We start from the raw sequence: 13,512 nt of genomic DNA on the forward strand, positions 1-13,512 counted from the left end.
GGCAGCTCTGAGACCAAGACTGGCCTGTGACTGTATCCCCAGCACCTAGCCATGTGCCTGGAGCACAGGACCCTAGTAGCACTAAGGCTTGCGTGATGGGGGCTCTGACACAGGTGAGGTGCCAGGCTGAAAAGGTGAAGTCTGGAGGGATAGGCTTCTAGGGTATGGTGACGATTGCTGCCAGTACGGGGTGACAAAAATGCCATTGTGGTCTAGACAGGGTATTGGGTGTGGGGTTGATTCTGGGGGAAGGAATGGGGTGGGGAATAAGTAAGCCTGACTTAAGTAAACAAAAGTAGCAGGGCTAGATGCCATCTAAAAAACCCAAGATGAAGGAGCCACTTTTCAGCCAAGCATCTTGTTGAACTCCAATCCTGCCCAGAAATCTGGGAACAGATAATGTTCGTTTCAAAGTGTGATGCCTGGACCACTTGCATCAGAACCGCCTGGAAGCTTATTTAAAATGCAAATTCATGACCCCCAAGAAGAATTACTCCATCAGAATTTCCAGTAGTAGAATCCATGCATTTACATCCTCCACGAGCTTCCCAGATGTTCTTGTGCAAAAAAAAATGTTTGAGAAGCACCATACTCCATCTCACTGGGGCTCCGCCACGGTGTCACCGAGAGCCATCGGGAGAGCTCTACTCTGCTTGGGCCCTACCCCTGGAGATTCTGATTTAATAGGTCTGAGGTGGGGCCTGAGAATTGAGGTGCTTTCTGAAATCCACCTTCCCCCCACCCCGCCCCTGGGTTGTAGGGCAGAGTGGTTTATAATCATTCACAACTGATTGCCAGAGGGGAGGGAGAGCCTCCTGTCTCCGTGACATGAATCACTTCCCTTATTACAACCAACTGAAAATTGCCGATATTCTAATTGGCCCTTAGAGATAAGTTGCTACTTTTCCCTTTGGTTTGTCTCTTTAACCACTCAGGCAGCAGGAAGACAAAAGTTTTCAGCAAAGACCTGTCAAAACATTGCTCTCACAAACACTGAAGTTGCATTTAAAATATGCTGGGGATGCATTTACCAAGCATACTTTAAAGTTTGTCAAGGTATATTTTGTTTTTAATAAAATGCTTTATTTAAATGCACAGTTTGATGAGTTTTGATGGATATATGCTTCCAGGTACCACCTCAATTAAGATACGTAATATTTCTACCACCTCCGAGAAAATTCCCTCTTTACTCCTTTGCGATCAATCTCCCAACCCCACCCTTGGCCCAGGCAACCAATGATCTGCTTTCTAACACTGGATTAGTTTAGACTGTTCTAGAATTTGATATAAATGGCATCAAACAGTATGTACTTTATGCTGGGTTTCTTTTGCTCAGCACAATGTTTTTAAGATTCATCCATAACATGAATTATTAGTGAATTATATTGTTCATTGTTTCTTCTCTGTTTTAAAAATAAGTGCATAGGGCTTCTGGGTACTACTTCCAGAGAAAGAGCAGGTTTCCGGAACAAATTGAAAGGGAAGTGAGAAAGTAAAGACCATGGGCTTCCCTGGTGGCACAGTGGTTAAGAATCCACCTGCCAATGCAGGGGACACGGGTTTGACCCCTGGTCCGGGAAGATCCCACATGCCGCGGAGCAACTAAGCCTGTGCGCCACAACTACTGAGCCTGTGCTCTAAAGCCCGAGAGCCACAACTACTGAAGCCTGCGCGCCTACAGCCCGTGCTCCGCAACAAGAGAAGCCACCACAATGAGAAGCCCGCGCACCGCAACGAAGAGTAGCCCCCGCTCGCCGCAACTAGAGGAAGCCCGTGTGCAGCAAAGAAGACCCAATGCAGCCAAAGATAAATGAAAGTAAAGACCATTGGCTAGATCGCCTTCTTCAAGGAGCTTGGCCAGGAAGGCGAGGAGGAAATGACCACACTGAAGTAAGGGGAGTTTTCACCTGGGCAGGTGATGTCTGGAGGAAGGAGCATGTGGGGGAGGTGGCAGTCCTGAGCTGCAGGATGTGGGAAATGAGAGAAGAAAGGGAAATAAACTCAAGTGTCAAAGACAAACATCACCAGTTAAAAAAAATGTTGGTCTCTGTGGTGGTTTAAAAATATGTCCATTTTTAAAAAAATTTTTATTGGAGTATAGTTGCTTTACACTGTTGTGTTAGTTTCTGCTGCACAGAAAAGTGAATCAGCTATATGTATATATATATATTCCCTGTTTTTTAGATTTCCTACCCATTTAGGTCACCATAGAGCATTGAGTAGAGTTCCCTGTGCTATACAGTAGGTTCTCATTGGTTATCTATTTTATACATAGTAGTATGCCCACAAATTCTTTTCTTTTTAAAATAAATAAATAAATAAATAAATTTATTGGCTGCGTTGGGTCTTCGTTGCTGCACGCAAGCTTTCTCTAGTTGTGGTGAGCAGGGGATACTCTTTGTTGCGGTGCGCGGGCTTCTCATTGCGGTGGCTTCTTGTGTTGCAGAGCATGCGCTCTAGTTATGCAGGCTCAGTAGTTGTGGCTCGCAGGCTCTAGAGTGCAGGCTCAGTAGTTGTGGCGCACAGGCTTAGTTGCTCCGTGGCATGTGGTATCTTCCCCGACCAGGCCTGGAACCTGTGTTCCCTGCATTGGCAGGCAGATTCTTAACCACTGCGTCACCAGGGAAGTCCCATAAATTCTTAGATATTCCTCTTTTCAAGAGAGAGAAAACTTAATTTTCTTCCCCTTTCAGTGTGGGCTGGACTTAGTGACTCACTTCTGATGAATGGCAAGTGGTGGAAGGGTGGTTTGTCACTTTTGACACTAAGCCTTAGAGATACTGTAGCTTCCATCGTGGTTGCCCTCTTTGGGGTCAGGGAGCTCTGGGAGCAACTGGCAGGGACCTAACGTGGTGAATAGTGAAGGGACATCATCTCTCAAGGAGAGGAGGCTTGCAGGACGAGCAGGACTTAGGAGATGTGGAGGCCGAGAGACTGGCATGTACTTATAACCTGGAGGTGAAGGGACATGGCTCTTTCAGGGAACTCTAGGAAGCTCCCTTTTGAAGCCATCTGTTTCTCTCTCTTCATCCAGATCTACCTGTATGCATTTATTCTAAATTACTGGTCCAGTTACACTCAGATTCACAACACAGTAGGAATCTACTAGCACTAACCTCATGAAACTCATACTGATTAGTACCGTGTTCTAGTTTGACATTATGGCCTAACTGGCCTTGTTGGTGGCTTGGATAGCTAACCTTTATGCACAAAATTATCTCATGGTAAGAGATGTCCTGAAGACCACACAGTGACTACAGAAGTCCTTAGGATAAGGACTGCTTATAACCTTATCCTCATGCTTTTATTGTGGTAAGAGAAGATATATTGTTATATTTCAGTAAGTAAAACCTTCCTGAATTCAAATCCCAAGCTAATACTCATTTGACAAAGAATCTACTCTTGTCTGCCGGGAAATTTGAACTAGTCTAGACCACACATAGCAGACAAAATTTGGCAGGCTTATTTATATATGGGCATCAAGCCATACTGACTGTTCACACGTTTATTCAAATGCTCACGAAGATAAATTAATTCCTGCTGTGACTGACATTCTGCAGCAATTTCCAAAAATGCAGACACAGTGAAATGTAATTGCGATTTGTAATTGATTTGTAATTTACGAGCGTTCCTGAGGCGCTGAGCAGCCCTAGATGGAGACTCCGACATGAGACCTAGTGAGAAACATTGAGCATACCGTTTTGAGTTTTATCTGTTTTTCATCTGTAAACTGGGAGAGAAGTGGTCTAGCAAAGAGAAGCAGACCATAATCAACGCTTAAAGAGCTAAATGGCAATGCCTCATTGAGGCAGCAGGGGGACAATTCTGAACACATCTGGCAGCCACTGGTGGGACAGGGTATTAACAGAGTATTGTAGGAGGTAACACGTGAGGCTGGAACCTCTTAGTCAGTGGTGTCCGACAGAACATTCCATGATGATGGAGAGGCTCACTATCCAATACAATACCCACTAGACATACGTGGCTTTCGAGCTCTTGAAAAGTGACTAGTAAGATTAAGAAACTAATTTTAGTTTTTATTTAATTTTAATTAATTTAAATGTAAATAGCCACAGGTGACCAGTGACTACTGTATTGGACAGTGCAGCTCTAATGAATGTGGTTTCATGGATTCTTTAAAACCAGGAGCTTCTTGAAGAATGGAGATGTATCTTACACTTGTGCTCAGCACATGTCTGACATATAGTAGGTTTTCAATAAATGCCTATTAACAGACCCTCAGTAGCTAGAAGAGGGCTGCCTTTATAATACGGAACGTAGATTGTTTAAGACTGTTTAGTTAGTATTTCCCAAAGGGTATTTCAAAGCCTTAGACCCACAAAATGCTCTGGAAAGAAAGAACTCCGTGATCAAATGTATCTGTATGTTCTATATCTTGCTTGGGGGATTAGGATACATGACAGGGTACTAAAGAAACTGGAGGGCTTCCCTAGTGGTGCAGTAGTTGAGACTCCACCTGCCAATGCAGAGGACACGGGTTTGTGCCCTGGTCCGGGAAGATCCCACATGCCGCGGAGCGGCTGGGCCCATGAGCCATGGCCGCTGAGCCTGCACTCCGCAACGGGAGAGGTCACAACAGTGAGAGGCCCGCATACCGAAAAAAAAAAAGAAACTGGAATAGCTTTATTAACTCACTGTTTCCCCTAGTCATTTGACCATGAAACCCCATTTTCACATAATACCTTTGACATCCCCTAGAACTAGTAGATTCCGGGAAAAATACTTTGGAGGATGCTGAAATAATGACAGGGTAAGAGGAAGACTTCCAGTGAATTCCTTGAAAAGTAGGGACCCCGATTTCTAGCACATGGTCAGCAGATAATAAATATTTATTGAATGGTCTAGAAATGTCTCACTTCCAATCAAAATCAGAAGCAGTCTACAAACCACTCCCACTCAGCAAAGGTAAAGAAAGAAGGCAGAGTGTGGCTGGCAAACCTAGGTATTCTCAGGCTGCCGTATTGGGTACCAGCCGAACTAGAATATAATCTGACATGTATGAATTAGGGGTATGTAATAGCAAATTGGAACAGAAATAATAAGAGTTATTGAAATATACTAACATTTTAAGATCCTGTACTTTAAAAATTTAAACCAAGCAGCTAAACACTGAGAATTTGCTGTGATTTAGAATATCAACCCCCATAGAAAGGAATGACCAATCCAGAGATACAGGTGGTGTAAACGAGGATGAAGCATGGGTCCCTGGGGATAGGAGAAGAGAATGGTCCTCTCGGAGAAGAACAATGATAAAACAAGAACCTGACTGAGACCAGGACAGAAACATTTTCCTTAGTCACTTCTGGTCTTTAGTTTTGCTAGTGCCTTAGTAAGAAGGGATTGGAATTAACTCTAGACCCACACCATAGTTTCAGCTAAAAATTATTTGTAGTTATTGTACATACACTTACGCTTAAGTTTAATAAATTATATATAGGGCTTCCCTGGTGGCGCAGTGGTTAAGAATCCGCCTGCCAATGCAGGGGACACGGGTTCGAGCCCTGGTCCGGAAGATCCCACATGCCGCGGAGCAAGTAAGACCGTGTGCCACAACTACTGACCCTGAGCTCTACAGCCTGTGAGCCACAACTACTGAGCCCACGTGCTGCAACTACTGAAGCCTGCGTGCCTAGCGCCCATGCTCCGCAACAAGAGAAGCCACCACAATGAGAATTTCGTGCACTGCAACTAAGAGTAGCCCCTGCACGCTGCAACTAGAGAAAGACTGCGCGCAGCAACGAAGACCCAACGCAGCCAAAAATAAATAAATAAATAATAATTTTTTTTAAAAAAAAAACACTGTATATAGACCATTCTTATGGTATGGGTTAATCTCTTTTCAATAAATCCTTCCTATTCTCTTTTGAAACTTGAAGTTAGAAAAAAACAAGAATCTCTTCAGATCTAGTTAGGTAAAGGAATCTAGATGGGAGAAACTCCAACCAAAACCGTCAGTCAAGATCATGGTACCCTCTGCAGTGAGGTGCCCAGACAAAGCCTGTCCCTGCAGGGCTGGATGCGTTCCATGTGTGTGATCCACAGGCTTCGTCATGTGCTTTAGATCTGCCCACTTAAAACAGAGGCTTCAAAATGAAAAAAGTGTACCTATTATAAAGATAACGTCACCTCAGTGTTTACAAAGATGCTGAACTCCCCACTCCAGGAGCGATCACCCCACATCCAGGGAAAGCTTAATTGTTTAGCCCATGTGATTGTGCACATCCGCCTCCAACTACATTCACAGAAGGGATGCACCAACGCTAGCCTGTTCCTCTGAGCATCTCTGTCACCTGCGGACCGCCTTGCTCCTCTGAGCATCTCTGTCACCTGTGGACCACCTTGTTCCTTTAAGCATCTCTGTCACCACAGCTCTGAGAAGGGGGAGGAGAGGGCACGGCCAGAGACGGGAAAGAGCTCACTCAAAACCCTTGGTCCTGGGCACACAGGCCACTTGTCATGTTTAGCTTTGGTCTTTGTTGGTAAGGCCTTTTAAAGCATAAGGTTTGATTTTTCTGATTATTATAAAAGTGATGCATGTTTGTTACAGAAAACTTGAAAAGTCCTAGTAGACACATATACAAAAGTATCACCCAAGAGAGTACTCTTGACTCTTTTTGCCATATTTCCTTTCTCTATGATTAGATGATTCTAGTAGACATACTAATAGACAGACATATGATTAGAGTGATTTTCCAATACGGTTTTGAATCTTGTTTTTATTACTTAATATTATGTGTTGTGATTTTCCCATGGGCATCGTATTCAACTCTAATTGATTATATTTTAGGCCCTGAAATAAAGCAGACCACATCTCGCCCCTGACCCAGTTAAAAAACAAAACCAAACCAAAAACCAAAACCCCAAAACCAACCATCTCCCATCGTACAAACCAGAAGCGAAAGCTCACTGGACATCAGCAAAAGATGAATAAGTAGAACTCACAAAGACATGCAGCTAACTTTGCTCCATTCCCGCTAAGGCAGCACAATGCCGTTCATTGAAAATAATCCCACATTCCTTTGCTATTTTTCAAACTGACACTTTAAAATATGTCTGCCAAAGCTCCTAAATTGGTCTCTGGCAGGCTCTCCCATTCAGCGCTGGGCGTTTTGGTTGCCCTGAACAACCACCCCCAGCTGATGCCATGCTGGAGACAGACAGACAGATACACACACACGCACCACCTCACTTGACAAAGTCCCACGAATGCAAACTCAAGTCCAGCGACCCTCTGTGCCAGGTATACCCACTCTGCTGGCGTGGTGGGCTTTAATTCATGAAACTTCACTAAGCAAAAAGGAAAGTCACCTTGGACCAAAGACAATAAGGCTGTTGACATCCCGTGTCAAAGATCATAGTCTCAGTAAGTCAAGCCGGGGGGGACTTTTGATACGATCTCGTTCATATGTGGAAGACTGAGGTCCAGAGATATTAAGTGCCTTGCTCAGCATCAGACAACGAATGTGGTAACATAATAGTGGAAGCATCCTTGCAAAGGCCAAACTGCCAGGCTTCAGACTCCCAGGCTGAAGCTCTTTCTTCTTCAATGCCTGGGTCCATGTTGGAACCATCTGGCTGAAAGTGAAAGAACCCGCCTGACAAGAAGCAGCCCAGAGGCCTTTGCACAGATGGTGTTTCAAAAGAAAAGATCCTTTCAAAAGCCCCACAATGGCTCTTCATTGCTGGCTATTTGGGGGAGCAGCTCTGGCTCATGTGACAGGCTCTGCTTCTTTTCACCGTCCTGACCTGATCTGGCCAATCCTGGCTACTGCACTCACCCAAGCAGCTCCAAGGGAAGCGTGGGCACGACCTGGCCACCTCATACGGGAACGCAAGGTCATCACATGCCTGGGCTTAGATGGGCTGTGCTGGGTCTTTATGAGACAAGGCTTTCCAAGTCTTTGGTCTGCAAACTGTTGTTCATCCATCTGGCCCTGAAGTACCCATTTTTGAAGCAGTGGTTTTGGTGCTGAAGCCTAAGATCATTTGGTGGGTGAACCTCAGTCATTAGCCAGCAGGCACTGCCTACAAACTGGGGGGTGGGGGTGGGGGAAGCTTGGGCGTGATAACATGGCAGTAACGAGAATAACGAGGGAGGTTGAGAAACTGCCCACCACACCTGTTTGAAGTAAAGGTAATAAGTGTGGGGAACAAAGGAAACAATTTACGTGAAGAATGTAAGGGAACACCTGGAACTCAAGAAATGGAGCTATCGTTTATTTCCACAGCCACATGGTAAAAACTCAGTGATGGGGTGTCATACAGGGAAGTGGGAGGGCTGAGGAGTGAAGATGAATGAGGCTGAGTTACTTGTCTTTCCGTGAAGCCCTCCCGTATGAGGAGTCTCACTTCCTTCCCATCTCCCTCTCCAAGGCTTCTTTCTTCCTTACCCCATGCAGCAGTGGGGAGTGTACGGCTGGGGCCAGGGTGGAGGCACGGAGGGAAAACTCAAAATCCAGAAACACATCACAGAGCTGAACAGTGTTGTCCCCGCTTTGTTCCACAGATCACAATCTCCATAAGATGTCAATGAGTGATGACAAAAGAAAAAAGATTTCAGCAGCTAAATGGGGGGCAGGGGGCGCTACACAAAACAGAACCAGTTTCTTCACTGGATGACTTCGCAAGGCCTTTGATCTCCGATTGTCCGTCGTGAGTCTTCAGGGGTGGAGATGATGTGGCATTTCGAAAACTCATTTGATCAGGAAAAGAAAAACTTGTTTTCACTGATTATTACTCGGGACTGACATTTTGAGGAATACTCTTGGCCAGTGCTGGTCCTTAGATCTTTCTTCTCTGCTTTACTTTCCCACCTCACTGAGCTGACCCCACCCCCCATCCCAGAGACTAAGAAGGGATGATGTGCTAACAATAGTAATTTTCAAATTTGAGAGTAATTGTCATCCAGAGTCGCGCCCCTCAGAGAGTGGTCTGGGAACCAGCAACATTGACATCACCTGGGAGCAAAATGAATTGCGCTGCAATCAGGGGTACCGGATCCGAATCTGCAGTTTGGCGAGATGCCGAGGTAATTCATACGCACGCTGAAGTTTGCGATGCAGACCGAGGGTGCTTGGTACTGGGCACTAATCTCAATAATTCTGATTTGGGGTATCCAAATCAGATACCAATCAGGCCCGGGTACGCACATTTTAAAATACCACTTCCAGGACATTCTGATGCAGCTTGGTGTGTGGACCCCTAATGAGAAACACTGACTTAATTAAAAAGCTCCTATGGCCCAAGTGCCCTGCTATAGGGTAACCGAACAGCCCTGTGCTGCAGCACCTCTCCAAGCTAGGTGATGGTATAATCACTTTCGTTGTTAGAAATAAGGAAATGGATCCCTGGAGAGAGAAGGTGAAACTGCTGGGCCAAGGTCACCCAGGGGTCAGCAGGTGCCTTAGGGTGAACAAGGACTCTCCTGTCTTTCCTCCCCTGCCTCGCCAGGCTCCCTCGTCTTCCTCCTCCCTCATCTGCTCTGTATTTGCCAGCTTCTGTGTCGCTAACAGCCTTCTGAATCTGCTTTTGTTTTCAGTGAAAGGCTAACAAAATACTGCTGCTCTCTGTGCTTGCTAATGATAATCCTGATTAGCTCCATTCTGTCAGCTGACTCCCAGGCTGCCCAGGGCCAACAGCAGCCTGCTTATTCAATCAGGCCCTGGCCCATTTGCTAATTATCATTTGGGCTCGTTTTCTCCAACTGTGAACTTGCTCGAGTTCAAGTCATCTTCAGCTGTTGCATTTACATGAAAAATAGATCATTTGTCACGTCTATGCCTGTCAATGCTCCAGCCTCCCCCTCGCTGTTGGAGACCAAATGAAATCATGTATTTCTCTGGGTTCCCAGGCTGCTGCTGACCAGCAGGTCCCAACGGGAGCCATGAGGCAAACCCTGTGGACAGATGGATGTGCTGGCCTTCCTCACTGGGCTGCCAGGGTGACCTCTTCCCAGCTTCTGAATTCCAAGCTGTATTTCCCCTCAGAGGCCTGATAGGGTGACCAACTGTCCCCCTTTGCCAGGGACAGAGTTTTCCCAAGACATGGGATTCTTTTGTGCTAAATCTGGGAGGCTTGGTCACTGTACACCTGGTCCACCAGGACACAGTGTGAGAGCATCCAACATCCTCCTAGGTGATATAGTTGGAATCTGGATCAGGGAACTGACGGAGCTGGGGTCCCAGCTTTCTCTGTCAGGTCTGAGGCTGCACCCCTTTACTGCTCTGCACCTTATTTTGCTTTTAATCTCTACTGCTAATCCGCTAGCACGAAGCTTTATTTCCAACTGTGGATAAGTGGAGGTCTGCAGGCATGTTCTGAGATGAGGGTGGCACCAAAGAAGGAATGACTAGTGTGTAATCCCTTTGAATGGGGATCATCCTCAAAGTACTCTTCCGGATTCAAAAACACACTAAGCATTTATTAGGTGCTTGGCAACACAGGCAATACAAGCGTATGTCCCGTTTACTCCCAGCCCTCAAAGAGTTGACAATCCTGTGGGAGACACTAATACAAATACAATGAACTATATCTGCTACAAGACTACCTAGGGGATCCCCAAGATGGCAAAAGGCCATGGGAGCTGGGGAAGGGAGAATTAGGGTACCTCTGCTTACTATATGACAGCCACTGTACATGCGTTATCTCATTTAACAGCCAACACTTCTTAAGCACCTATCGTGTGACTAACCCATTTAGTTTTTACAATTCTATTATTATACCTATTCTACAAATGAGTAAAATAAGGCTTTGGAAAACCGTGCTTGAAATTGCGAGTTAGTGAATGAAGGGTACAGGGTTTGAACCCAGAGAGTCTGAGCCTTGTGGTAAGCACTGTCTGAGACTGAATCTCCTACCCCTGTGGGGTGCTGTACCCTCAACACAACCAGTGCGTTGGGCACTCAGCCAACATCAGACAAAAGTAACAGGGCCGGCTGAGGAGCATGGCTGTGCGTGGCGGGAACATGGCGGAGAGAAACATGAGGGGGGGCTTCTGCATCCTACACTGCGGAATCCCGAGGCATAACATCGGGAATGTCCCACTGGAGGTGTGGCGACTCTGGAGCTGCTGAGGAAACTGGCCTGACAAGTGCTGCCCTTCTGACCCCTAGCTGCATTAGATTCTAAAGAAGGTACTAGAACATGAAGCCAAATGCCTGACTTTCATCATCCTTCAAGGACCAAAGATGAGTGACAGTCATTATTTTATATTTTTTTAGACTGCATTTGTCAATTCTCAAAAGCTTATCCTTCTTATACAATTAGAACATCTGAGCAACTTGCCTTGCATATATAGGGTACTTGATATATGCAAATCAAATACATATGTATTGATTTGATATAACAGGACTGATTTTAATACTACAGCATTGCAATAGTAGACTTGGAAGTTAGGTATTCCAGCACTTTCAATATTCTTAGTGGACATTGAACTGTGGTAAGATAATGACTGTCTTCGGAAACATTCTCAATCTTTTTCTGTTACTTTATAGGTATTGATTTGTGTAAAATGAATACATAATTTCAGACAGTTAAGCATTAAAAGCACTTGTTATTAATATGTACAAGCATTGAAATGAATCTCCCTGTAATTAAAATGAACAAAACATAAAAGTAGGCTGTTTCAAGCAAAATTTAAAGAACTATAAGCTTCTGGGAAAAAAATTGATATCCCTTCTTGCTCACACCTACTGTTAATAATTCCTGGTTAATCCAATCATAGTTTGTTCCCCATTCCCCAAAATAGGCTCTTATCTCTTGATAGAGTAAATGGGTTGTTCCAGCCCTTTCTGTGACTCAGACTTCAAGTCAGTTCCCGGCACTGCCAGGTGTTAGAATCCCTGGGGCCCTTCTTCAGTTGTAGAGAATACAGTTGACCCTTGAACAACGTGGGGGTAAGGGGCCCCGAACCCCCATGCCATTGACAATCTGAGTATAATTTATAGTTGGGCCCTCCATGACTGAGTTTCCTCTGTATCTATGGGTCCGCATCCACAGATTCAACTAACCTTGGATGCAGTATACAGCGTATAAGTGGACCTGTGCAGTTCAAACCCATGTTGTTCAAGGGTCCGCTGTAACTGAGAGTGCTCTGATGGCAAAGGAAGGCTTTATCTACTTGTTAACTTACACTCGGCTTTGTCCTCCAATGGCCTTCATGCTTCCGTACGTAGATAAGAAATTAACATTCAGCTCTCTCCATCAGATGTTTCTGCTCCTTTAACTCAGAGAAACCCAAACTTGAGTGCTGAGGAGAGCCTCTTCCTTCCAGTGGACCTTTAGGGAAGGTGTCCCCCCTCCACCTGAACATGTCAACTGAAAGCAACTGAACCAAACTCCCCAGAAGGAGACCCATGTTCTCCTGGAGATCAGAGTGTTTGCTCCACCCTCTTCATTCACCTGCCCTTATCCACTCTGTCCTTAACATTTTCTGAAATTAGCTTTATCAACTCCTTTCAGGCCTTTAACTCCCTTTTGCTGTTTGCACAACCTTTTCTGTTTACCCACAACAGCCTTTATACAAGACAAATGAGCAAAACCTCACCATGATTATGTTCTAGTTTCTTTCCACACTACTCGTCCAACTGAATTCAGAGACAACTTAGTTCTTGCCAAGAGCTTTCTAGAAAGTGGTTGTGAAAGAAAATGAAGAAAATAAATGCTTTAGCCAATGATATATCTCACTTGTACCCAGCGAGTCTTGCTTTGTTCCACAACTCTTGAGTGACACACAGAAAAAATGGGTTTTTTGCCATGTATTCGCAAAGCGTAATTATAGATTTCAAGTTGAGAAACTCTAAAGGTGATATGTAAAATTCCCCAACATCTTCTTTGCCAGATACAGGCACTCTACTGTATTAAACATGTCTTTTGGTTTTTGCGTTTTGATTCTTGAATGCCCCTTCCAGGGCTAACCAATTTCTAGAGATAGTAGACAACTCATCCTTGAGCTGTTTACTCACCAATCAACACAAACCAACCAATCCAGAACCCACTTTCCCAACCACCTCTGCTATGGCCTCTTAGGGCTAAAATCCCTTTGGCCTAATCACCATAGCACCAGGTGATCAGCTAGGGGTAGCCCCCCTGCCCCAGAACCTGCTGAAATTACTCAAATTAGTCCATGTTTAGCCTTCTTACCCTGCCTCGCCCATTCCTTCCCAGGGAAACCACAAGAAAGGCTCCTGCCCGTGTTGTCCCTGACTAGTCTGCGTCCTTCCCCATGTGGTCCTCATACCGTGGTATACCCCCTTCTCTTGGGATCTGTCAGTAAAACAAACTATCTTTTCAATGGCAGTCATGTCTTTTTTTTTTTTTTTAATTAGTTTTTATTGAGTAGAGCTGCTTTGGCAGTCATCTCTTGACTTGTTGGCCTCACCATACATAAACAATTTAGAAAACCTATATTTTAAAAACATGTACTTCAAGAGAAAGGAAGACAGGCTAGCAAAAGACCGGTCTGGCCCCTGTGCTCAGGCCGTTGTTCAAATG

At 45.0% G+C, this 13,512-nt stretch overlaps 1 protein-coding gene across 3 annotated transcripts in view; it reads right to left on the bottom strand.

The window, feature by feature from the left end:
* The window catches only part of MOB3B (MOB kinase activator 3B), a 209,376-nt gene that overhangs the window by 22,700 nt on the left and 173,164 nt on the right, over positions 1–13,512 (bottom strand). The window lies entirely within an intron of this gene.

The sequence above is a fragment of the Grampus griseus genome, assembly GCF_964374135.1.
Source record: "Grampus griseus genome assembly, chromosome: 6".
Taxonomy (NCBI): domain Eukaryota; kingdom Metazoa; phylum Chordata; class Mammalia; order Artiodactyla; family Delphinidae; genus Grampus; species Grampus griseus.